The 24,949-nt window shown below is 44.0% G+C and overlaps 1 protein-coding gene across 5 annotated transcripts in view; it reads left to right on the top strand.

The window, feature by feature from the left end:
- The window catches only part of SNX10 (sorting nexin 10), a 105,635-nt gene that overhangs the window by 14,765 nt on the left and 65,921 nt on the right, over positions 1-24,949 (top strand). The window contains exon 2 of one of the 5 annotated variants that reach the window (XM_053609623.1): positions 3,452-3,619. The exons of the other annotated variants lie outside the window; for them this stretch is intronic. The gene's annotated coding sequence lies outside the window, so the exon portion shown is untranslated. The remainder of the gene's footprint in view (positions 1-3,451; positions 3,620-24,949) is intronic. 5 annotated transcript variants of the gene reach the window in all.

Raw genomic sequence — 24,949 nt, 5'->3', positions numbered from 1 at the left:
TCCCTAACTGATGGAGAAATGCTTCCCACCAGGTGTTTTGCTAGTTCAGGAGGTTTGACTAGGTTAGCGGAGGAGTAACCATGTGGAGGTTCAGACATTAATTAATCCTGTCCCTCCTCCCATCTTATCCCTGCCCCTCACTTCCTCCCCCTTACTTTTCCCTGAGCTCCAGTCTTTCCCTCTGTAACTGTGGCTACATCCCATTTCATCCCATCCCATTTTGTCAGACTTATGAACCCACATCCATTAAAGTACAGGGCAAAACAAAGAGTGTTTTGTGTAGGGAACCTGCACTCCTTGGAAGATACAAATATAAACACACACAGTTTTCCACCACACCATAATTATCTTCCCCTTTTTTACAGATACAGCAGCTCTTACTGTGGAGTGGTGCTTGGGAGAGCTGGTGAGAAGGCGGTTCCTGCCATCCCCAAAAGTCATCACCTGGGGTGGGGGGGCACCATTACCATAGCTCTGGGTTCTTGTCTTCTGGGTTATCAGACCCTGAAAAACTGAGCTCCGTCTGTCCAAACACACAGGAAAGTTTCTATTCCGGGAAACCTATGTAATGATTTACAACCAGGCACAGACCGGATGCTGGTTGGGAAACCTTAAAAAATTGTGACTTCTGTTTTGAGAATGTTGCCAAACTGAGTCTGTAGAGTGACACGTGTCAGCTATTCTTGAACTGTGGTCAGTATTGCTGGCAAATAAGAACTTAAGAATGGTAACTTTGGCATTTATTCCTTTTTTTTTTTTTTTAATTAAGAGGGTCTGTGTCATGCCCGTTGCTCAGTGGTTAGGGCACTCGCCACATACACCGGAGCTGGTGGGTTCAAACCTGGCCTGGGCCTGCTAAACAACAATGATAAAACTGCCCAAAAAAATAGCTGAACATTGTGGCAGGCACCTGTAGTCCCACCTGCTTGGGAGGCTGAGGCAATAGAATCGCTTAAGCCCAAGAATTTGAGGTTGCTGGGAGCTGTGACGCCACAGCACTCTACCCAGGGCGACATAGTGAGACTGTGTCAAAAAAAAAAAAAAAGAGGGTCTTACTCTGTCACCCAGGCTGGAGTGCAGTGGTGTTATCATAGCTCATAGCATCCTCAAACTTCCAGGCTCAAGCAATCCTCCTGCCTCATCCTCTCAAGTAGCTGGACTACAGGTGCTCACCACCATGCCTGGCTAAATTTTCCATTTTTTCTAGAGAAGGGAGTCTTGCTCTTGCTCAGGCTGGTCTTGAACTCCTGGCCTCAAGGGATCCTCTGGCCTCAGCCTCCCAAAGTGCTAGGATTACAGGTCTGCCTTGCCAGGCTATTCCCTCACCTTTAAAGGACTTTCTATGTGATTCAACCATAGGCTTCTTGGATCAAGGGGAGGCACTGGGAAGCTGTGAGTAAATGATCTGACACTTGCAGTGAATGGCCACAGTGTGGCTTTACATGTGTTTTATAGCATATAGATTAAAATACTCTGTTCTCTAAATATTATCCTGTCTGAAAAAAAAGATGCTTGAAGAGAAATTTTTTTTTTTTTTTTGAGACAGAGTCTCACTCTGGCACCCTGAGTAGAGTGCCATGGCATCATAACTCAAACAACTTCAAACTCTTAGGTTCAAGCTGTCATCTTGCTTAAGTTTTTCTATTTTTAGTAGAGACAGGGTCTTGCTCTTGCTTAGGCTGGTATGGTTTTCTATTTTTAGTAGAGACAGGGTCTTGCTCTTGCTTAGGCTGGTATGGAACTCCTGAACTTTGGCAGTCCATCCTCCTCAACCTCCCAGAGTGCTAGGATTACAGGTGGGAGCCACTGCACCCAGCCGAGAAGATTGTTTTTAAAGGAATAAATGCTGCATGTTCACATGAGGAAGGCACCTCAGCATTTAGAGGGCCTGCAAAAGTCCCAGACAGAGCATCCAAAGTGACAAGGTCTGGTACAGTGAGAGCTGGGCACATGCCTCTGGGTTTGCTCATTTGGTCTTTACAGCAGATCCATAAAGGAGGGATGGAAACTTACTGATAAGGAAACTGACGCATGGAGAGATTAAATGATTTCCCTTGGCAAATGGTGGAATATGAATTCACAGGCAGGTGATTTGCGTGGAATAGCCATCCCTTCCCATGCACTATGTCCTTCCTGTGCATTTTGGGGGGTGGGTGCCCCTTCCTCAGAAGTAAAGTCTTCACCAGGCATGGTGGCTCACGCCTGTAATCCCAGCACTCTTGAGAGGCTGAAGTGGGTAGATTGAGCTCAGGAGTTCAAGACCAGCCTGAGCAAGAATGAGACTCTGTCTCTAAAAAATAGCTGGGTGTTCTGGTGGGCGCCTGTAGTCCCAGCTACTTGGGAGGCTGAGGCAAAAGAATTGCTTAAGTCCAAGAGTTTGAGGTTGCTGTGAGCTGTGACACCATGGCACACAATGCCAAGGTGACTGAAGTGAGACTCTGTCTCCAAAAAAAAAAAAAAAAACCGGAAGTAAAGATTCTTCTTGTTTGTACCTTACATTGTGTGCCACATCTTTATATTTGGACTGATGTCACTTTGGGTAGATGTGAACTTGACAAGTAGCTCCTACATAATTCCTGATGGTTCCTATTCTTACAAGTAACTGAAACTGCTCCCCATCAGTGGGTCATCATGACACAGACAGCTGGGGTTCTGAAAGGAGTGTTATTTCCAGCGTGTTGCAATGCTCTTCTTTATTTGTTTATTTATTTATTTATTTGTGCAGTTTTTGGCCGGAGCCGGGTCTTAACCAACCTCCGGTATATGGGGCCGGCGCTCTACTCATTGAGCCACAGGCACCACCCTTGTTTATTTCTTTTTGAGACAGAGTTTCACTTTGTCACCGTTGGTAGAGTGCCGTTGGTAGCGTCATAGCTCACTCTTGGGCTCAAGCGATTCTCTTGCCTTAGCTTCTCAAGTAGCTGGGACTACAGGTGCCCACCACAACACCCGGCCATTTTTAGAGACAAGGGTCTCCCTCTGCCTCAGGCTGGTCTTGAACTTGTGAGCTCAGGCAATCCACCCACCTTGGCCTCCCAGAGTGCTAGGATTACAGGCATTAGCCACCACACCCGGCCGTTCTTCCCTTTTTTAAATGAGAATTTTTTTTTTTTTTGTAGAGACAGAGTCTCATTTTATCACCCAAAGTAGAGTGCCATGGCATCACACAGCTCACAGCAACCTCCAGCTCTTGGGTTTAGGTGATTCTCTTGCCTCAGTCTCCCGAGTAGCTGGGACTATAGGCGCGTACCACAATGCCCGGCAATTTTTTTGTTGCAGTTTGGCCAGGACTGGGTTTGAACCTGCCACCCTTCGTATATGGGGCCAGCACTCTACTCACTGAGCCACAAGCGCCGCCCAAAAGAGAATTTCTTGCTCAGTTTAAAAGTGAAACATTTCATGTTGAATTTTTTCTCTTGTCTGCATACCAATTCCCCTTTTCTTATCTCAGCCCTAAGCTGTTCTCCAGCTGCCTGAAGATGGCTCTCTGTGACTGTCCTCCATCATCCTACCATGTTGCCAGCCCAACTCAGCTGCTTTTTCTCTCACCTCTAAAAACACGCCTCCCTTTCCGACTTCCCCAGTCTTGGGTCACCAAGCTTCTTCCAGTCACCCGCCTGTGAGTCACCTTTGATGCCTTTTTCTCCATCATGCCCCAAGTCCAGCTTCTTCCTGTTATTTATTTTAATAGTCTTTATTTTTTAGAGCAGTTTTAGATTCACAGCAAAATTGAACAGAAAGTACAGAGTACTTTCCTCATTGTGAGTGCCAGAGTAGTTCATTTGTTATAATCGATGAACCTGCGCAGACACGTCATTGTCACCCAGAGCCCGTCGTTTGCTTTAGGGTTCATTCTTGGTGTTGCATGTTCTTTTTTTTTTTTTGTAGAGGCAGAGTCTCACTGTACCGCCCTCGGTAGAGTGCCGTGGTGTCACATGGCTCACAGCAACCTCCAACTCCTGGGCTTAAGCGATTCTCTTGCCTCAGCCTCCCGAGTAGCTGGGACTACAGGTGCCCGGCACAACACCCGGCTATTTTTTTGTTGTTGCAGTTTGGCCGGGGCCGGGTTTGAACCCGCCACCCTGGGTATATGGGGCCAGCGCCTTACCGACTGAGCCACAGGTGCCGCCCGGTGTTGCATGTTCTAAGGTATGGTTCTCAACCTGTGAATCGTGACCCACAGGAACTGTATTAAAGGCTCGCTGCATTAGGGAGTTTGAGAACCACTGTTCTAAGGGTTTCGACATATGCGCAATGCCATGTATCCAGCATTGTAGCATCACATATAATCATTTCACTGCCTAGAAAACCTCAGCTCTGCTTCCTGTCTTTAAGCTGCTTTTCCATTCCTGCTGCCCACTTGAGTTCAGGAGCTATTCCCCTGGCTGGTACATTCCAGTAGCCCCTGATGAAGGTGATGGCCTGTAATGCTCTGCCTGGCAATCCATCTTCCAACCTATCACAGGTCCCTCATCACCATCATGTCAGACTTCTACTTATCCATTCCTACCTTCCATCAGGATAGAAGTCCATATTCCTTCTCTTATCCTTCAGAATCTTTCCTATCCTAAAATGCTTATTACCGCCTATGATACTATGAGAGAGATATGTAGATACACAGATATGTTATAAATAGATAACGTATTTATATATCCACTGTTCCTGGCTCATAATTCCCATAGCTCTTGTTATAATGTTGGGGTCCTTTAGGCCTCAGGAACAGGCTCAGGAAACAGAATCTCTCTCTGACCTTCTCTTGCCCTCTTTTCACCTGCTCCTTTTTCTCTCCAAGGCTAATCTCCCTCCTTTCCATAAAGATACTCTCTGTCTTGCCTTGTCTGATTTATCTTAGAGGGGGTCATACCCTGTACCCTGGGGGAAGGAATGCTGCATCACAAGGCCAAGAAGAATCTGCACAGATAGCCCTTACTGACTTTCCCTGCTCAGTCTATTATTATTGGATTGTACCCGTTTTTTCCTTTGAGAGAGTCTCACTATGTCACCCTGAATAGAGTGTAGTGGCGTCACAGCTCACAGCAACCTCAAACTCTTGGGCTCAAGTGATTCCCTTGCTTCAGCCTCCTGAGTAGCTGGGACTATAGGTGCCTGCCACAACACCTGGCTATTTTTTATTGGAGTTATCGTTGTTTGACAGGCCCGGGCTGGGCTCGAACCCTCCAGCCTCAGTGTATATGGCTGGCGCCCTACTCACTGAGCTATGGGCGCCACGCCTGGATTATACCCTTTTTGTCCAATCACATTTCTACACAGTTACCAATTATGGCTGTCCAATGAAATCTCCATAAAAGGTCCAAGAGGAATGGGGGATGGGAAGCTTCCAGATAGCGGAACACGCGTAGGTTCCTGGGGAGTGGCATGGAGCACCATGCCTCACCTCACCCTATCCATCTCTTCATCTGCATTCTTTGTAATATCCTTTATAATAAACCAGTAAATGGGTTTCCCTGAGGAATGTGAGCCTCTCTAGCAAATTAATCAAACCTGAGGGAGGTGTCATAGGACTCCTGATATATAGCTCACTGGTCAGAAACACAAGCAAAACAACCTGAGGTTTGCACTTGGCATCAGAAGTAGGGAGTACTCTTGTGCGACGGAGCCTCAACCTTTGGGATCTGGCACACTCTCCGGGTAGATAGTGTTGGGATTGGAGTGGAAACCCAGCTAGTTTCTGTTGTAGAATTGATTGCTTTTTTGTTGGATGGGAGAAATCCCCTCACATCTGTTCACAGAAGTCTTCTGTGTTGGTTGGTTTTGAGTGAGAGAATAGAAAAAGATGCTTTGTGCCTGAGTTTGGCCACTTGGCTCTTGTAGGTGGACCTCCTTGCCAATTCAGGCTCTCTGCTCCTGGGCGCTGAGTCCCTCCCTTCTCCCCAAATCATTACTGCTTCTTAATCACCCTAACCTGGTCCTGTTTGCTCTACTTGTCTTAGTGTGAGTATCAAGGCCTACTGTGAGTGGAAGCCCTGCCTTCTCTATGAAGTCCCTTTCCCTTCTTTTTTTGGGAGCCCTGTGATCAGTGCAAGTTCTTTAGGCATGTACAATGAGCACTTCATTACAAGTGACCTCTTTCATATCTGTGTCTTGACTTCTTTAGGTGTTAGAACTCAGGGAGTGTTCCTTAATCCTTAAAAAAAAAAGGTGTGTGTGTGTGTGTGTGTGTATCCCTTGGGCGTGGTGGCTCACTTGTAATCCTAGTACCCTGGGAGGCAGAGGTGGAAAATCACTTTAGGCCATGAGTTGGAGACCAGCCTGGGCAACATAATGAGACTCCTATCTGTACAAAATACAAGAAATTTTTTTAGCTGGGCATGGTGACACGTGCCTGCAGTCCTGGCTAGTTTGGAGCTGAGGCAGGAGAACCGATGGAACCAGGAGTCTGAGGCTGCAGTGAGCTATCATGACGCTGAATTCCAGCTGAGTGACAGAGAGAGAAAACTTGAACTGTCACACAATAGGCTCTTGTGTGCTTATTTGGTTGACTTGTTATTGTGGCCCTTTATAACTAAGGACCCTAGGCAGATCCATCATGTGAATGCCCGATGCTTCTCTCAGTATTACCTCCTTTTGAAAATGACAAAGTCTTTTTCAGGTGTCTGGCTGTTGGCTTTTCCCAGGTTCATACAGGCAGATATCTGCCTTGGCCCCAATCCTTAAAGCATTTGAGCCGTTTATGACTCAATTTATTAGTTGGTATTCTTCATTTACTCCTGTCTTTTTAAATTTTATTTTATTCTTTTTTAGAGACAAGATTTTACTCTTTCACCAGGGTGAAATATAGTGATGTGATCACAGCTCACTGCATTTTCAAAGCTCTGGGATGAAGTGATCCTCCTATTTCAATCTCCCAAATAGTTGGCACTACAGGCCTGAGTGCCTAACCTTTATTGCTATCTTTTTTTTTTTTCTGAGACAGAGTCTCACTATGTTGCTCTAGGTAAAGTGCTGTGACGTCACACTCACAGCAACCTCAAACTCTTGGGTTCAAGTGATCTCTTGCCTCAGCCTTCCAAGTAGCTGGGACTACAGGTGCCTGCCACAATGCCTGGCTATTTTTTTGTTGCAGTTGTTGTTGTTTAGCTGGCCTGGGCTGGGTTCGAACTCTCCAGCCTCGGTGTATGTGGCTGGTGCCCTACTCACTGAGCTACGGGCACCACCATTTTATTGCTATCTTTTAGGCATTCATTTCTAAGAAGGAGGCTTGGGTGCCATGTTAGATGTAGGGAGTATTGTGTGTGAGTCCTTCTAGCTAGGTCCGAATCCTGGCTTTTTCACTTACTGGTTGCGTACCTTGGGTACCTTTTCCTTATTTGTAAAATTGGAGTAATCATGATACCTGCGGTGGGGCTGTCATGAGGACTAGATGTGGTAATCTATCTTGCAAGCTTTGCACAGTGTCTGGCACATAATAAATGATCTTTTTTCTTTTGTTTGGTTGCTGTTTTGACTTTCTACTGGCATAATTTTAACATCATTCTACAGTCTCACCATCCATAATCTGGAAGGATTAGGTAGGAAGGAAAGATAGAAAACAACAGAGGGGATCAAGTGGTCTTTTAATTAATTAATTAAAATAATTTAAATTTTTTTTTTTATTTTTTTGAGACAAGAGTCTCAAGCTGTCACCCTGGATAGAGTGCCTTGGTGTCACAGCTCACAGCAACTTCCAACTCTTGTGCTTAAGTGATTCTCTTGCCTCAGCCTCCCAAGTAGCTGGGACTACAGGCGCCCACCACAATGCCTGGCTATTTTTTGGTTGTATGATGAGCAGGCCTGGGCCGGGTTCGAACCCGCCACCCGAGGTGTATGTGGCCGGTGCCCTGCCGACTGAGCTACGGGTGCTGCCAAGTGATCTTGAAAGCATCCCATTCTGGGCTGTTGCAGGTAAATGCTTCCACCTCACCTTGTCACAGGATGAATGATGAAGTGAGTGGGCTTTTGAGTGGGCTGGTGGACAGGTGGATATGCCATTCTTAAGCCCATCCTCCCCTTCCAGGTGGCGAGGCTGCTTAGAAACTTGATGCTGATGCAGAAACAGAGAACATTAGCTGGAACTTATTCAATCAGATTTAATTTACTCCTTATTTATTGGGCACTGTGCTAAGTGCTAGGGTTATAAATTATAAATAATTTGGACAAAGTTCCTGCCCTCATGGGACTTTTGAGAGGACAGACAATACACAAGAAAATAGATTAATAGATAAATAATAAAATAATGCCAACTGTGACAAAGTCTCAGGAGAAATCAAAGGATAGACCATTATTGGGGAATCTGCATTAGTAGTGGGTATTCAGGGAAGGCCTCTGTAAACCAAGACCTGAAGCATGAGTGCAAGCTGAGCATTGGTTGGTGAGGTGGGTGGGAGCAAGGCTGAGGGAACATGAAGCCCAGAGAGCCTGAGGTAGGAGGTTCAGGATCTGGCCCAACTGTGAGAGGAACTGCGGAAGAGCCAGGAGAGTTGAACCAAGGGGCTGTTTGAAGAACCCAAAGGGTGTGGTTTGTGGGGATTGCAGAAGTACAGACCCTATCCTCTGGAACAGTGGTTTAAACAACATCTTTTCCGTCATTGGCACACTTGAGGGGGCATGCAGTATGCTCCCAGTGTGGGACCATTGTGGTGGTGATGAGAGAGGTGGTGGGGTATGATGATGTTTTGTTTTTTATTCTGGGTTAATATGAGGGTACATATAATTAAGTTACATTATTTGTGGTTATAAAGCAAAGTGCAAAGTCTGAGTTGTAGTTGGGATCTTCACCCAGAAAGTGTGTCATATCTCCTTACACTGTACCTAATAGATGGGAACTAATCAAGCTTCCTCCCCGCTCCCCTGGTTATATGTGATTTGGGTACATCTTGCCTTCTTCACGTCCCCAAATTGAGAAGCACTGCTCCTCGCAATCCTCTCAGAATCCTTGGGGGTCTGGAAATGTTTACATCTTTTACTTTTTTTTTTTTTGAGACAGAGTCTCACTTGGTCACCCTCCTTAGAATGCTATTGCATCACAGCTCACAGTAACCTCAAACTCTTGGGCTCAAGTGATTCTCCTGCCTCAGCCTCCTGAGTAGCTGGGACTACAGGTGCCCACCACACAATGCCTGGCTATTTTTAGAGACGAGTTCTCCCTCTGGCTCGTGGGGGGGTGGGGGTCTCAAACCTGTGAGCTCAGGCAGTCCACCCTCCTTTGCCTCCCAGAGTGTTAGGATTACAGGTGTGAGCCACCTCACCCAGCCCTACATCTTTTACTTTTAATTAAATTTTGAAAGGTAATACAGGCACACTTTAGGTACATGGAATTCTGTCAATTGATGAGAACATTGGCTTGGACCTTTCAGGATGAATCACTGTTTAATTGGATCACTGTTGCTGGCCCACTTAAATAAATACTGTTTTTTTTTTTCTGTTTTAAAACGCCATTTATTTATTTATTTTAATTATTAAATCATAGCTGTGTACATTGATGCGATCATGGGGCACCATACACTGGTTTTGTAGACCGTTTGACATATTTTCATCACACTGGTTAACATAGCCTTCCTGGCATTTTCTTAGTTATTATGTTAAGACATTTATATTCTACATTTAATAAGTTTCACATGTACCCTTATAAGATGCACCGTAGGTGTAATCCCACCAATCACTCTCCCTCCGCCGATCCTCCCCCCTCCCTCCCCTCCCTCTCTCTCTTCCCCCTATTCTTAGGTTATAACTGGGTTATAGCTTTCATATCAAAGCCATAAATTAGTTTCATAGTAGGGCTGAGTACATTGGATACTTTTTCCTCCATTCTTGAGATACTTTACTAAGAAGAATATGTTCTAGCTCCATCCATGTAAACATGAAAGAGGTAACATCTCCATCTTTCTTTAAGGCTGCATAATATTCCATGGTGTACATATACCACAATTTATTAATCCATTTGTGGATCGATGGGCACTTGGGCTTTTTCCATGACTTAGCAATTATGAATTGGGCTACAATAAACATTCTGGTACAGATATCTTTGTTATAATGTAAGTTTTGGTCTTCTGGGTATATACCTAGTAGAGGAATTATAGGATTGAATGGCAGATCTATTTTTAGATCTCTAAGTGTTCTCCAAACATCTTTCCAAAAGGAATGTATTAATTTGCATTCCCACCAGCAGTGTAGAAGTGTTCCCTTTTCTCCACATCCACGCCAACATCTCTGGTCTTGGGATTTTGTGATACAGGCTAATCTTACTGGAGTTAGATGATATCTCAAAATAGTTTTGATTTGCATTTCTCTGATGATTAAGGATGATGAGCGTTTTTTCATATGTCTGTAGACCATGAGCCTGTCTTCTTCGGAGAAGTTTCTCTTCAAGTCCCTTGCCCAGCCTGAGATGGGATCACTTGTTCTTTTCTTGCTTATATGTTTGAGTTCTCTGTGGATTCTGGTTATTAAACCTTTGTCAGAGACATAACCTGCAAATATCTTCTCCCATTCTGAGGGCTGTCTGCTTGCTTTACTTACTGTGTTCTTGGCTGTGCAGAAGCTTTTTAGTTTGATCAGGTCCCAGTAGTGTATTTTTGAAGCTGCTTCACTTGCCCGGGGGGGTCCTCCTCATAAAATATTCAATTTCTTCAAGAGTTTTCCCTGCACTCTCTTCTAGTATTTTTATAGTTTCATGTCTTAAGTTTAAATCTTTAATCCAGTGAGAGTCTATCTTAGTTAATGGTGAGAGGTGTGGGTCCAGTTTCAGTCTTCTACAGGTTGCCAGCCAGTTCACCCAGCACCGTTTGTTAAATAGGGAATCTTTTCCCCACTGAATGTTTTTAATTGGCTTGTCAAAGATCAAATAACGGTAAGTAGCTGGGTTCATCTCTTGGTTTTCTATTCTGTTCCACACATCTACCTCTCTGTTTTTGTGCCAGTACCATGCTGTTTTAATCACTATCGATTTATAATATAGTCTGAGGTCCGGTAGCGTGATTCGTCCTGCTTTGTTTTTATTTTTGAGTAATGTCTTGGCTATTTGAGGTTTTTCCTGATTCCATATAAAACGAAGTATTATTTTTTTGAGATCTTTAAAGTATGACAAGTGGAGCTTTAATAGGGATTGCATTAAAATGTATATTGCTTTGGGTAACATGGACATTTAACAATGTTGATTCTTCCCAGCCATGAGCATGGTATGTTTTTCCATTTGTTAACATTTTCAGCTATTTTTTTCTTAGAGTTTCATAGTTCTCTTTATAGAGATCTTTCATGTCCTTTGTTAGATAAACTCCCAAATATTTCATCTTCTTTGACACTACTGTGAATGGAATACAGTCCTTAACTGTTTTTTCAGCTTGACTATTGTTGGTATATATAAAGGCTACTGATTTATGAATGTTGATTTTGTAACCTGAGACGCTGCTTTATTCCTTAATCACTTCTAAGAGTTTTGTAGTAGAATCCCTGGTGTTTTCCAGGTATACAATCATATCGTCTGTGAAGAGCGAAAGTTTGATCTCTTCTGACCCTATATGGATACCCTTGATCTCCTTTTCTTGCCTAACTGCGATGGCTAAAACTTCCATTACAATGTTGAAGAGCAGTGGAGACAATGGGCAACCTTGACTGGTTCCTGATCTGAGCGGAAATGATTTCAATTTAACTCCATTCAATACGAAATTGGCTGTGGGTTTGCTGTAGATGGACTCTTATCAGTTTAAGAAATGTCCCTTCTATACCAGTTTTCTTAAGTGTTCGGATCATGAAGGGATGCTGGATATTATCAGAAGCTTTTTCTGCATCATTTGAGAGAATCATATGGTCTTTGTTTTTTAATTTGTTTATGTGCTGAATTATATTTATAGATTTACGTATATTGAACCAGCCTTGAAACCCTGTGGTAAAACCGACTTGGTCATGATGTATAATTTGTTTGATGTGTTGCTGGATTCTGTTTGTTAGGATCTTGTTGAATATTTTTCCATCAATATTCATTAGTGATATTGGTCTATAATTTTCTTTTCTTGTTGGGTCTTTTCAGGGTGATGTTTGCTTCATAGAACATGTTGGGTAGTATTCCTTCTTTTTCTATACTTTGGAACAGGTTGAGTAATATAGGTACTAGTTCCTCTTAAAAGGTTTGGTAGAATTCTGACATGAAGCCATCTGGTCCCGGGCTTTTCTTTTTAGGGAGATTTTTGTCTGGTTGATGCTATTTCAGAACTTGATATAAGCCTGTTCAACATTTCCACTTGATTTTGGCTAAGTCTTGGAAGGTGACATGTTTCCATGTATTGGTCAATTTCCTTCAGATTTTCATATTTCTGAGAATAATGTTTCTTTAATATTCATTAAGGATTCTTTGAATGTCTGAGGAGTGTGTTGTTATTTTGTCTTTGTCATTTCTGATTGATGAAATTAGAGATTTTACTCTTTTTTTCCTGGTTAGGTTAGCCAAAGGTTTATCTATTTTATTGACCTTTTCAAAAAACCAACTTTTTAACTTACTGAATCTGTTGTATAATTCTTTTGTTTTCAATTTCATTTAATTCTGGTCTAATTTTGCTTATTTCTTTTCTTCTACTGGGTTTGATGTTGGAATGTTCTTCCTTTTCCAATTTTTTGAGATATCCCATTAAGTTGTTAACTTCCTTTCTTTCTATTCTCTTGAGGAATTCTTGCAGTGCTATAAATTTCCCTCTTAGGACTGCCTTTGCGGTATCTCTGAGGTTCTGATAATTCCTGTCTTCATTGTTGTTTTGTCCAAAAATTTGGCAATTTCCATCTTAATCTCATCTCTGACCCAGCTATCATTCAGCATAAGGGTATTTAATTTCCATGTTTTTGTATGAGTATGCAGATTCTTGTTATTGAGTTCAAGTTTATTCCACGGTGGACCGAGAAGATGCAAGGAATAATTTCTATTCCTTTAAATTTACTGAGGTTAGACTTGTGACCTAAGATGTGATCAATTTTGGAGTATGTTCTGTGGGCTGATGAGAAGTATGTGTATTCAGTTTTGTTGGGATGAAATGTTCTGTAGATGTTCGCTAAATCCAAATGTTGGATGGTTAGCTTTAAATCTAAAATTTCTTTGCTCAGCTTCTTATTGGAGGATCTATCCAACACTGCCAAAGGAGTGTTGAAATCTCCGACTGTTATGGAGCTGGAGGCAATCAAGTTGCTCATGTCTGTTAGAGTTTTTCTTATAAATTGAGGCGCATTCTGATTGGGTGCATAAATATTAATAATTGAAATCTCATCATATTGAGTATTACCCTTAGCAAATATGAAGTGACCATTCTTATCCTTCCTTACTTTTGTTGGTTTAGAGCCTATTGTATCTGCAAATAGAATTGCAACACCTGCTTTTTTTCTGATTACCATTTGCCTGAAATATGCGTCACCATCCTTTCACCCTGAGTCTATATTTATCTTTTAAGGGAAGATGTGATTCTTGTATGCAGCAAATATCTGGCCTGAGTTTTTGTATCAAGTCAGCCAACCTGTGCCTCTTTAGAGGACAGTTTAAGCCATTCACATTAATGGAGAATATTGGTAAGTCTGATAAAATTTTGGGTATCGAGTTTTTCGAAAGTCCAGTGGACATTTTTAATCCACTGTGGAAATTGGAGTTTGATCAAAAGTTTCTGAGTGAGTTTACTTTTGTGGTAGAGGATTTGGCTGGTCATTATGGAGGATAGGTCTGAGAATATCCTGAAGAGCTGGTTTGGTTATGGCAAATTTCTTTAACATGTGAATGTCATTATTTATTTACTCCATCATAAATGAAACTCAGTTTAGCTGGATACAGGATCCAGCATTGAAAGTTATTTTGTTTTAGGAGATTAAAAGTCAATGACCACTCTCTTCTGGCTTGAAAAGTTTCAGCAGAGAGATATGCAGTCATTCTAATATTCTTCCCTTTGTAGGTAATGGTTTTCTTAGTCTGGCTGCTTTCAGAATATTCTCCTTCATATTAACTTTAGTGAAGTTAATTATGATGTGCCTGGGGGATGTTTTATTCCAGTTGAGTTGTGCTGGGGTTCTGAAACTGTCTGCTATCTGAATTTCAGAATGTCTTGTCATGTCTAGAAAATTCTCTTTCATAATTTCATGGAGAAGGGCCTCTGTGCCTTGCGAAGCCACTTCATCACTTTCAGGGATTCCAATGAGGCAGATACTAGTCTTCTTTGAATTATCCCAGAGCTCTCTGAGAGAATGATCCATTTTTGCTCTCCATTTCTCTTCCTCTTTGAGAGTTTGGGAGCGTTCAAAAGCTTTGTCTTCAGTGTCAGAAATCCTTTCTTCTGCTTGCTCCACTCTGTTACTGAGGGATTCTACTGTATTTTTCAGATCTTTGAGGACTGCAAATTCTTGCTTCAACGTGTCAAAATCTTTGGTGGGTTTGTCTTTAAACTTGTTGAATTCTTAAGACAACTTTTCAATTTCTCCTCGAATTTGTAATTCCAACTTTTGAATTGCTGCTTGAATTTCTAATTCCAAATTTTCCTCTATTCTATTAATCTTGTTTGCAATCCAAATTCTGAATTCAATGTCTGAGATCTTGGTTATCTGTTTATGAATGGGATCTTCAGTTACATCCGCCATATCTTTGCTTGGGGGTGTTGATCTACACTGGTTATTCATGTTTCCAGAGTTTTTCTGTTGATTCCACCCCATGATTATTTTACACCGTTTGATTTTTTCCCTGGAGCTTTGCCGAGGACCCGTACAGTACTATCGCCTGAGAAACTGGGGACCTGTTTGGTGTGGTGGGCTAAGTGGCTCTGTCTTGTTTTCACCTGGTCTCTGTCTGACCCTAGTGAAAAAGTTACTCTGGGTTGAAGTCTCAGCTGTGGAGAAATAACAGTAATTAAGTCACCCTGCTCCCCCTACAGGCAACAATTGGAAAAGGAAAATCAAAGCTTCCCACAACCACATACTCAGGGTACCACTTTGGATAGTCCTTGGGTGACTGGCTCAGTTCAAAAGGTCCAAATCAATTGTCTCAGTCAGAACCTGTCTCAGGTGGAAGAGTTTAAAAGGTCTCTGGCAACTAGATTGCAGGGGTGTGCTGACAACTCAAATATGACTTGCTCCGGTGCTCTGTGAGGTCAGGAGGACTCACCCAGCAAATAGATTAGTCTGGGATGGTTGATGCCTCCTTCCACACGTTACACGTCTATCATCCCAGTCACTGATAACCCCGCAGGGCTGTGACCCAGTTGCCTCCAATGAGCAGATACTCCAGGAGTTTGCACCTGCCTGAATCACAAGGAAATCTATGTCTCCTCAGCCAGCCTGCTGCTCTCTGCCTCTATCCGGCAGGGGGAGGTGAGGCGTGACAACCTCGGGTGCTTGATGGAGGCTGAGGGGTGTTCACTCAGTTCCAGCCCCGCCCTGATTGATGATACTGACTGAACAGAACAACTTTTTGCAATTTGTTTCTGTCCCAGCTAAATTCCCCTGCAGAAGAGAAGCTGTTTGAGTTCACAGAACCTGCACCTCAGGCCCTGTCTTTGCAGTTGCAGGTTTATATTTGCAGCATGGTTAGCTGTCAGTTTTTGCCTCCTGCCCTCCTTTGTCTAGACTGATGATTGTCTCAGCCCTTAGTGGCCCCCGTGGCCCTGGACTCGAACACCGCAGGAAGGAACCAGGCATGGATTAGATGTACAAGCTTTCAGGAGGCAGGGTAACCTTGGTTGCAGGATAGCCCCGAGCAACCTCCACAGTAGCCTTTTATTGACACAGCACAAGACAGGTGAGGGGAGTGTTAGACAATGAATGTGTGCCTAAGGATCGCCATGGGTTTGGGCTCTTTCTCCGCAAGGAGCACCTGCAGACAAGTCGCCCGAGGGTCCGTTCCCCAGCTGCAAATCATCTTGCTCAGAGGTCATCTGGCTCTTGGCATCCTCTACATTTTCCTCCTCTAAGATATTTCTGGATAGGCAAGGAAGAAAGTCTGTCGCTGGTTATTTCAGCTGTTCTCCTCTCCCAGGAGCATTCTCTCCTACTAAATAAAAGAAACGAAAGGGCATATAAGCATAACACAGAATTACACCAATGGAACTAATCCCAGCATAAGGGAAACTATTTTAGCCAAACTAGGCATAGGGGAAAACATGTCCCCTTTGTGCTAACCACCACCCAAATACGTGCTACGGGCTGACCCATAGGCCTATGACTCTTCCATGGGAAGTATTAACCACCACCTGAAGTTACGTTAGGTGGAGAAAGGGCTGTACCGAACTCAGACCCTTTCCAAAGAGCAGTATAACTTTAAGTAAAGATCAGATGCCCAACTGAAACAGATATAAATCCAACAAGTGAAATTCTCTTACCTTAGCCGATAGCAGTATTTACCATTACTTCCAAGTCTGCTGTTCAAGGTCTTTGTTGTCTTACTCTTCAAGGGTTTAAAAGATGCATACTAAGCTTACCTGGGGCTTGTTATTCAGCCCAAAATAATGAAATCCTGTATCAATCTTCCTGCTCTGCATAGAGGCTCCAGTTGCCCGTTAGGGAAATAGGACGCTGACCGCTCTTAACTGCTTCCTGCTGAAGATGGACGGTGATATGGGAGAGGTAGCTAGAGTTCCCACAGAGGAGATTGATCCAAGGTTTCCCTATTATGAAATTACCTAGCCTCCAAAAATCCTGTGAATAAAAGAAAAGTTAATAAAAACAAATTTGTTAAGGTGCTGGGACGGTGTCCTGTTCGTGTCGAGGCTTAATCCAGTGGGCTGGTAACCACCGCTTCTCTTGGTGTTCTGTAATAATATGGGCAAAACCTTGACCCCAATGCAGTACATAACCAGGCTTCCACTCTGACATGTCAGGTTTTCTGTAAACAATAGGTTGTTGTTTTGGAGAGGATGGTGGATGAATGAGAAATGTCCAATGGCATTCTGCAGCTGTCTTTCCATCGTTGCTGAGATTCAGAAAATTGAGCATGAAAAGAGCTCTAGTGAGCATATACTTTGGACTATTATTTAAGGGGAGGATATCCTCACCCCCTCTCTATTTATCTAACATATCTTTTAATGTTTTATGATGTCACTCAATAATGGCTTGTCCTTGAGAATTGTAAGGAATGCCATGAGATAAGTGAATATTCCAAAAAAGATAGGAAGGTATTTAATTTGTGAGTAGAATAAGAAGGTGCATTGTCAGTTTTAATAGATTTAGGGAGACTCATAATATTAAAGCACTCTAACAAATGTTGAATGACATGGTGAGTCCTTTCTCCCGCTAAAGCAGTAGCCCAAGAAAAGTGAGAGAAAGTATCTATAGAATGATGAACATGTTTCAGTCTACCAAAGGATGAGACAATGGTCACATCCATCTGCCATATCTGATTTGATGCTTCTCCTCTAGGGTTGGTTCCCTCTGGAAAGGGAGGTAAGTGTATCCTGGAACAAGAAGGGCAGTTATGACATCAAGGACGGTATGGATTGTCCTTTTCTTTTAAAGTGGCCACAAGCAAATTTGCCTTGTGGAATTCTGTTCCTATATCAGCACATGCCTGTATATATTCCTCTAAGGGAGCATTTTGTGCTCTCAAAGGTCGTAAGGCCTTTTGACACTCAGAGTTAGCATTCTCAAATGCTAAAGTTTGGAACAGCATGTTTCTAACGGCTCCGGCTGGGCAATGGCCTTATCGACTGCAGTTTTTAGTTGGGCTAGAAAGTCAGTATAGGGTTCATTCCCCGACTGCATTATTTTAATAAAAGATTTAGAGATATCTCCAGGAGCTGAGCCTTTTCCCAGGCCTTAAGACAATACAGCCTTGTCTGGACTATGGGTATGTCATCGTACTAAAGTTGATTGGAAATCTCCAGCCACTGGCCAGAACCAGTGAGCTGTTCTGATGTTATAGGGACTCCTCTCTGCTGGTTTTGGCAACTCATCAGGTCAGCCTCTTCCTTCCTCCAGGTTTTGAACTGTAAATACTGTCCAGACTCAAGAACAGTTCTGGTTATTGTGTCCCAGTAATAAGGAATGAGCCACTGCTCTTGTGCAAGCCCCTGTAACAGACCTCTAGAAAACGGGGATTGCATACCATACTGTGCTATGGCCTGTTTCAAATCTTTTATACCTGCAAAGGTGAGCATATGGTGATCAAAATGTTGGCCCCCTTGAGGGTGTTGCGGATTGGGAGGAATATCAGTGACTGTAACCAGAAAAAGCCCCAAAGTGTCTTCCCACTTAAAGTCGGTTTTACGCCCTTCTAACACAGCCTTCATACAGAAGTCACAGATGGATCATCTACATAGGGAGGCACTGAGGGGAATGTTGGGGTTTATGTTAACATTTTTAACTATTTTTATTTTATTTTTTTATTTTTGAGAGCAGAGTGCTTGCCCATCCTGCCGAGGTTGGCACTCCTGGACCGGCCTGGATGGCTCCCGCCGTGTCCATGACCGCACCATCCCTGGGACTAGGGGTCGCCACAGACCCAGCGACTCTGCCACTCGCAGCATCCCCTGGTCCTGGCTGGGGCGTGAGGAGGCGGCGGGTCCCCGAGCTCAGGGAATGTAGGCGGGGAGGTCACCTACCCAGTCCCCGGTTCGCGCTCTGCTGCCACTGCCACTGCTGCTCCCCACCCACACTTCCCACCGCCTGTGGGCAGGAGGGGAGGATGGCCCACTGTGGGTTCAGTGGGCTCAACAGATGGACTTGACTCAAGGTGCTCTTGTTGCCAGGCGTGCACCTGCGTACATGCCGGGACAAACCCTTGTGTGGAGGGCTGTGTTAGCATTTTTAACTGTGAGACTATTCAACCCGTCTTCCCACTGTTTATTCTGAGCTGCCATAATGGCCACAGAGGTAATTCCTTGCTTATTTGTGTCTGTATCATATGCTCTTGATTCTCAGTTCTCTTTAGGTCCAGCTTCTCTCTGAACCTCACTGTTCTCCTCATTTTCAAATTCTGTTTGAACATCGCTTTCTTCCTCAGTTCTAATTCTCGAGACTCCCCAAACAGGAAGTTACCCATTGTTTTCTCTAAATGTCTTTGGGCTCACTTATTCCGAGTGAGGTTCCCTAGATTCTAGATTGGCCAAAGGTCCCACTTGCCCTGAGCAGAGTTTCCCTTTGGACTTCCTCCCACTATCTACCAAAGGTCTCAAACTTCCGAGTGTCACTTTCTCCTTTGGTCCAAGTCCCTGGTGTCCTGTTGTGTCCTGCTGGCCCCTAGTGGCCCCTGTGGCCCTGGACTCGATTACGGCAGGAAGGAACCAGGCGGGACGCGGATTAGAAGTACAAGCTTGCAGGAGGTGGGCTAACCTTGCTTGCAGGATAGCCCCGAACAACCTCCACAGTAGCCTTTTATTGGCACAGCACAAGACAGGTGAGGGGAGTGTTAGACAATGTGTGCCTAAGGATCATCATGGGCTCGGGCTCTTTCTCTGCAAGGAACACCTGTGGACGAATCGCCCGAGGGTCTGTTCCCCAGCTGCAAATCATCTTGCTCAGAGGTTATTTGGCTCTTGGCGTCCTCTACAGATGATCCCCTGGGGGCCGGGTGCATCTTAGGCTCAGTAAAGCGGTCTTCTAGGTCAGCCCCGCCCTGGGAGTCAGCCGGTGCTGCTCATGCATTTTGTAGTCCCCGAGCTCCACCCAGGCTGGTACCGCCTCAGGCAAACCCTTTACTCACGGGGCCTGCGTTTCCATTCCAGATCAGTTCCCCCGGTGGTTGCCACCTGAGAAGATACCCGGCCTCTGTTGCCCAGAGAGACAGGGGGTGTGACTCCAGAATATCCAGGGGTGAGCCCTATTATTGCCAAAAACGGCTGCTGCTCTGCCCCTCAGGGCACCGCCGCTTAGGAGTGGTTCCCTCTCAGCCGACTGTCCTCTCCTCACTCATGTGGGGCAGAATCAGCACTGACCAGCCTCAGTCCAGGCCCTGTCCACACCCCTCGAGAAATCACCCAAGAATCTGGACTCCTGGGGGACAGGCCTCCAGACCTCAGAGTGACAGTGGAGGGGAGTGCTGGGAGCTCAGAATTGGAGGTAGAGAATATATACAGTTTTACACAGTTTTATGCCTGGCAGGAGAGCGCCATGGCACCCTAGCAGGGGAAGTAGGTCCAGTTTTTAGAGGGTCTCTCCTGTGGAGTATAATGGGAGGACTTTTGAACTCTGCTCATTTGTTTATGGGGTACTCTGAGCCGTTTTCATGGGGGAGGGGACTCCCGTCCGCTTGGTGATGGATTTTGTACCTTTTGTTTTTATCCTTGGGGTTGCAGCTTGCCTCAGCAGGGTTGATGTGCGTTCTTCAACCTTCTCTCTTGGCGCAGCTCTAATCCGTCAGGTTACTTGCTAAATTTCTGTCCTTTAACTCTCCTTCTGGACAGGAGCCTCTGTGGAAAGCTGGCTTCAGTCAGCCATCTTGTCTCCGCCCTTGCACCTAAACTTTTAAGAGCTAAAACAATAAAGCATTCAATGACTGACCTAGAAGAGGATTTCCAATCCTGCAAACTCCATTCACAGCAGCATCCTGTCCAGGTCGATACGAGTGTGTTACAGTTGCCTACATTACTCAGCATGGTGACCTGCACAGGCTCAGAGCAACAGGCTCTAAATACTGTTATTGAATAGAAATTTTTATGCAGTTATTTGGAAAGTACTTTGGAGGTGTCCTCTGAGATTTTTTTTTTTTTGAGACCGAGTCTTGCTTTGTTGCCCTGGGTAGAGTGTTGTGGTGTCATAGCTCAGAGCAACCTCAAACTCTTGGGCTCAAGTTATTCTCCTGCCTCAGCCTCCCAAGTAGCTGGGACTATAGACACCGGCCACAACACCCAGCTATTTTTAGAGATGGAGGTCTCACTCTTGTTCAGGCTGGTCTTGAACTCCTGAGCTTAAGTGATCCACCCACCTCAGCCTCCCAGAGTGCTAAGATTATAGGCTTGAGCCACCGTGCCTGCCTTAATATCATTTTTTAAATTGCAGGATAGCTGATAAAATATGAAATTGAGAGAGTTTATATTTTCTATTAGGAAAGCAATTTTAAAAGGGATGGAATTGAGGCTGCCAAATTTGAGATTTTAATCTTTGTATCAAATTCATATTTAGAATTTTTTCCAACTTATTTGCTTAATATATACCTAGAGTAAAAAAAAATAGACTCATTTTATTGCACAGATGATAATTTTGAATTCTTGATCTAATTTAAGAAGCATATTGGCTTGGAATCACATGATTTCAGATTTGAAAGCAAGATTTTCCAGAAACCCAAGGTTATAGATGGGATCAATGAATCATTGGTGTAATTATATTATTTTTTTATCTTAATTATTGTTTATTTATTTATTTTTTGAAACAGAGTCTCACTTGTCACTCTGGGATTGAATGCTGTGGCATGTAGCTCACAGCAACCTCAAACTCTTGGGCTCAAGAGATCCTCTTGCCTCAGTCTCCTAAGTAGCTGGGACTACAAGCACCCACCACCACACTCGGCTGTTTTTTGGAGATGGGGTCTTGCTGTTCCTCAGGCTGGTCTCGAACTCGTGAGCTCAGGCAATCCGCCCACCTCAGCCTCTCGGAGTGCTAGGAGTGCCTGGGCCCAGCCTACATTATCTTTTTACCTTAATGGGTTTTTGTATTAAATGACCAGAGGAAAACAAAGCCCTTATTCCTTAACTTTTGTGTCCTTTAAACATCCATGTCTAGTGGGCTTATTTCATGTGGGGGTGGAGGGGTGGGGGTGGAGGGTGGGAGGGGGAGGTGGGGGAATGACAAACTGTACTTCTTTTCTTTTTTTAAACTAGTAGCAAACATTAACAGAAATTATTATGTGCTTGTTGTGAGGCAGGCTTTAGTCTAGTTGTTTTTCATGCATTAACTTGTTTGTGCCTCACAATAGTCATGTAGAATTAGGCTCTGCTGTTAGACACATAGTAGGTGAGGATACTGAGGCACACAGGATAAGCAAGTGGCCCAGGGTCACTCAGCAGGATTTGACCCAGGCGGTAGGACTCCAGAGATGGTGGCTGAGCCCATCCCTCATGTTGCCCTCCTTCAAAAGTGTAGATGCTGCTGTGTCTCACCCCCGTGAGGTTTTATGTTTGGAGATTATCTTCTAGTCCCAAAGCGGCTTGTGCTTCATTAGTGCAGTGTCCTAAGCCACTAAGTATTTCTGAATGCTGCTTTTCTCCATTTATTCATTCAATTAGTGTCAATGCATATGAAGGACTGGTTACATGCTTGATATTGTGATAGAGGCTAAAGAGTTCAAAGAAACAAGAACAGTGAGGAACTGTGTTGTCCAGAGTTTAACAGTTTGGTGAGAAGATAAATGTTCATTCAATATTTAATGATGTTTTTTATTCTCAGAATAATCTTTTATTCTCAAGATCAGAGTTATAGAGGACCATGCTACAAGGGACGTCTACCCAGAGGAATTTGACCTTGTATGGGGAGTGAGGGCAATCTCTCCCAGGTTGCTTGATTGTAAATAACTGAAAAGTGAGTAGTGTTAACTAGTGACAGATGAGTTTGAATTTCAGAATTGCCCTTGAGCAAGTTGGTGACTTTGTAGTGATGACCTTGAGCAATTTCCTTCCCCTCTCTATGCTTTACTATCTTCAATCTGTAAAATGGGGGGTGGGCACGAAAGCTCATGCCTGTAATCCCAGCACTCTGTGAGGCTGAGGCTGGTGGATTGCCTGAGCTCACTGGTTCAAGGCCTGCCTGAGCAAGAGGGAGATTCCCGTCTCTAAAAATAGCCAGGTGTTTGGCAGGTGCCTGTAGTCCCAGCTACTTGGGAGGCTGAGGCAAGAGAATCCTTTAAGCCCAAGAGTTTGAGGTTGCTCTGACCTCATGGTGAGCTATGACGTCATGGCACTCTATTCAGGGCAACAAAATGAGACTCTGTCTCAAAAAAAAATCTGTAAAATGAGTGGCTGTGAAAATTAAATATGGCAGTGCACAGGGCTGACACATGGTCATGAATGGCAGCTATTTTTATTATAATTTGTGTTTTCTTTTTTTTTTGAGACAGAGTCTCACTTTGTCACCCTTGGTAGAATGCTGTGGTGTCATAACTCACAGCAGTCTCTAACTCTTGGGTTCAAGCGATTCTCTTATTTCAGCCTCCTGAGTAGCTGGGACTACAGGCACGCACCACAATGCCTGGCTATGTTTTCTTTTCTTTCTTTTTTTTTTTGAGACAGAGTCTCACTTGTCCTTGGTGGAGTGGTCCCAGAGTACTGTGATTACAGGCAATTTGTTTTTTTCTGATCATTTTACTGGAAACTTTAAAAAAGACACTTGTTTAAATCTTCTCTTACTCTGTAGCAAGATTCACTAAATACCTGGGAGTAATTAACATGGAAAATGTGAGTGTGAAGGGAGATGTAGTGATTATCTTTAATCAGCCTTGAAGAGGTGAGAATGGCTTAATGGAGCCATTGGTGTTAAGTCACATTCAGAGTAGGGCTTTCTTGGAAGCAATTGCAATACATCTGGAATGTACTAGACACAAGTGTTGTTAGATCACATCTGTATTTCTTGTGGCAGACAATCATGAATAGCTAAGCTAATGCATATTTTCTGTACCAGTACCATACTCTCGTTGCCCAGTGATTTGCAGTTATTTGTGGCTATTTCTTTTATTTCTTTTTTATTTTTTGTTGAGACAGAGCCCCACCCTATGCCCCTGAGCAGAGTGCAGTCATAGCTCACTGCAACCTCAGACTCGGGCTGAGGGCATCTGGCTGCCTCAGCCTCTGGTAGCCACTGGGATTACAGGCACTCACCATGGTGCCCATGGGTTTTTCCATTTTTTTCATGAGTTGGGGTCTCACTCTCACTCAGGCGAGTCTCTTAACTCCTGAGCTCAAGCAATTTTCCCTGCAAACTCTTGGTCTTAAGCAATTCTCTTGCCTCAGCCTCCCAAGTAGCTGGGACTACAGGCGCCTGCCACAATGTCTGGTTATTTTTTTGTTGTAGTTGTCGTTGTTTTAGCTGGTCTGGGCCGGATTGGAACTTGCCAGCCTCGGTGCATGTGGCCGGCACCCTACACACTGAGCTACAGGTGCTGCACATAATTGGAATTTGAACCAGGATGTGAATGATTCCAAATATGAGCTCTAAACTCTTGGATGCTGCCTTTCAAGGTTGTTATTTTATTTTATTTATTTATTTATGTTTTTGAGACAGAGTCTCACTCAGTTGCCCTGGGGTAGAGTGCCATGGCTTCAAAGCTCACTGCACCTTCAAACCCTCAGGTTCAAGTGAACCTCTTGTCTCAGCCTCCTGAGCAGCTGGGACTACAGGTGCCCACCACAATGCCTGGCTATTTTTAGAGACTGGGTCTCGCTCTTGCTCAGGTTGGTCTCCAACTCCTGAGCTCAAGCAGTATCACCTGCCTTGGCCTCCCAGAGTGCTTGGATTACAGGTGTGAGGCATCTTTGTTGGCCTCAAGGTTGTTATTGAAGATGATTTAACCCCTTTGTCAGTAGAGCAAGACAGGTATGTGTCAAGAGGTTTATCATACTTTTATGGTCATGAGAATGGGTTATGAAAGTGTCAGAAGCTTCTAATGAGAATGGGGATGCAGGGTGGCACCTGTGGCTCAGTGAGTAGGGCGCTGGCCCCATATACCGAGGGTGGCGGGTTTGAACCCTGTCCCTGCCAAACTGCATCAAAAAAATAACTGGGCGTTGTGGCAGGCGCCTGTAGTCCCAGCTACTCAGCAGGCTGAGGCAAGAGAATCGCCTAAGCCCAAGAGCTGGAGGTTGCTGTGAGCTGTGACGTCAAGGCACTCTACCGAGGGCCATAAAGTGAGACTCTGTCTCTAAAAAAAAAAAAAAAGAAAGTCTACTGTGTATCTGCTGAAAATTAAATATGCTCTTGAAATGTTAGGAGTTTATACTTAAAATAGCACTATTACTTTCCCATTCTTGCTATTTCTGTACCTTTGTTCATATGTTAACAGCTTTACCATTGTCAGGTCAACGAT

The sequence above is a fragment of the Nycticebus coucang genome, chromosome 11, assembly GCF_027406575.1.
Source record: "Nycticebus coucang isolate mNycCou1 chromosome 11, mNycCou1.pri, whole genome shotgun sequence".
Taxonomy (NCBI): domain Eukaryota; kingdom Metazoa; phylum Chordata; class Mammalia; order Primates; family Lorisidae; genus Nycticebus; species Nycticebus coucang.
Note: the sequence above shows the minus strand (reverse complement) of the source record. Positions and strands in the feature narration are given on the sequence as shown.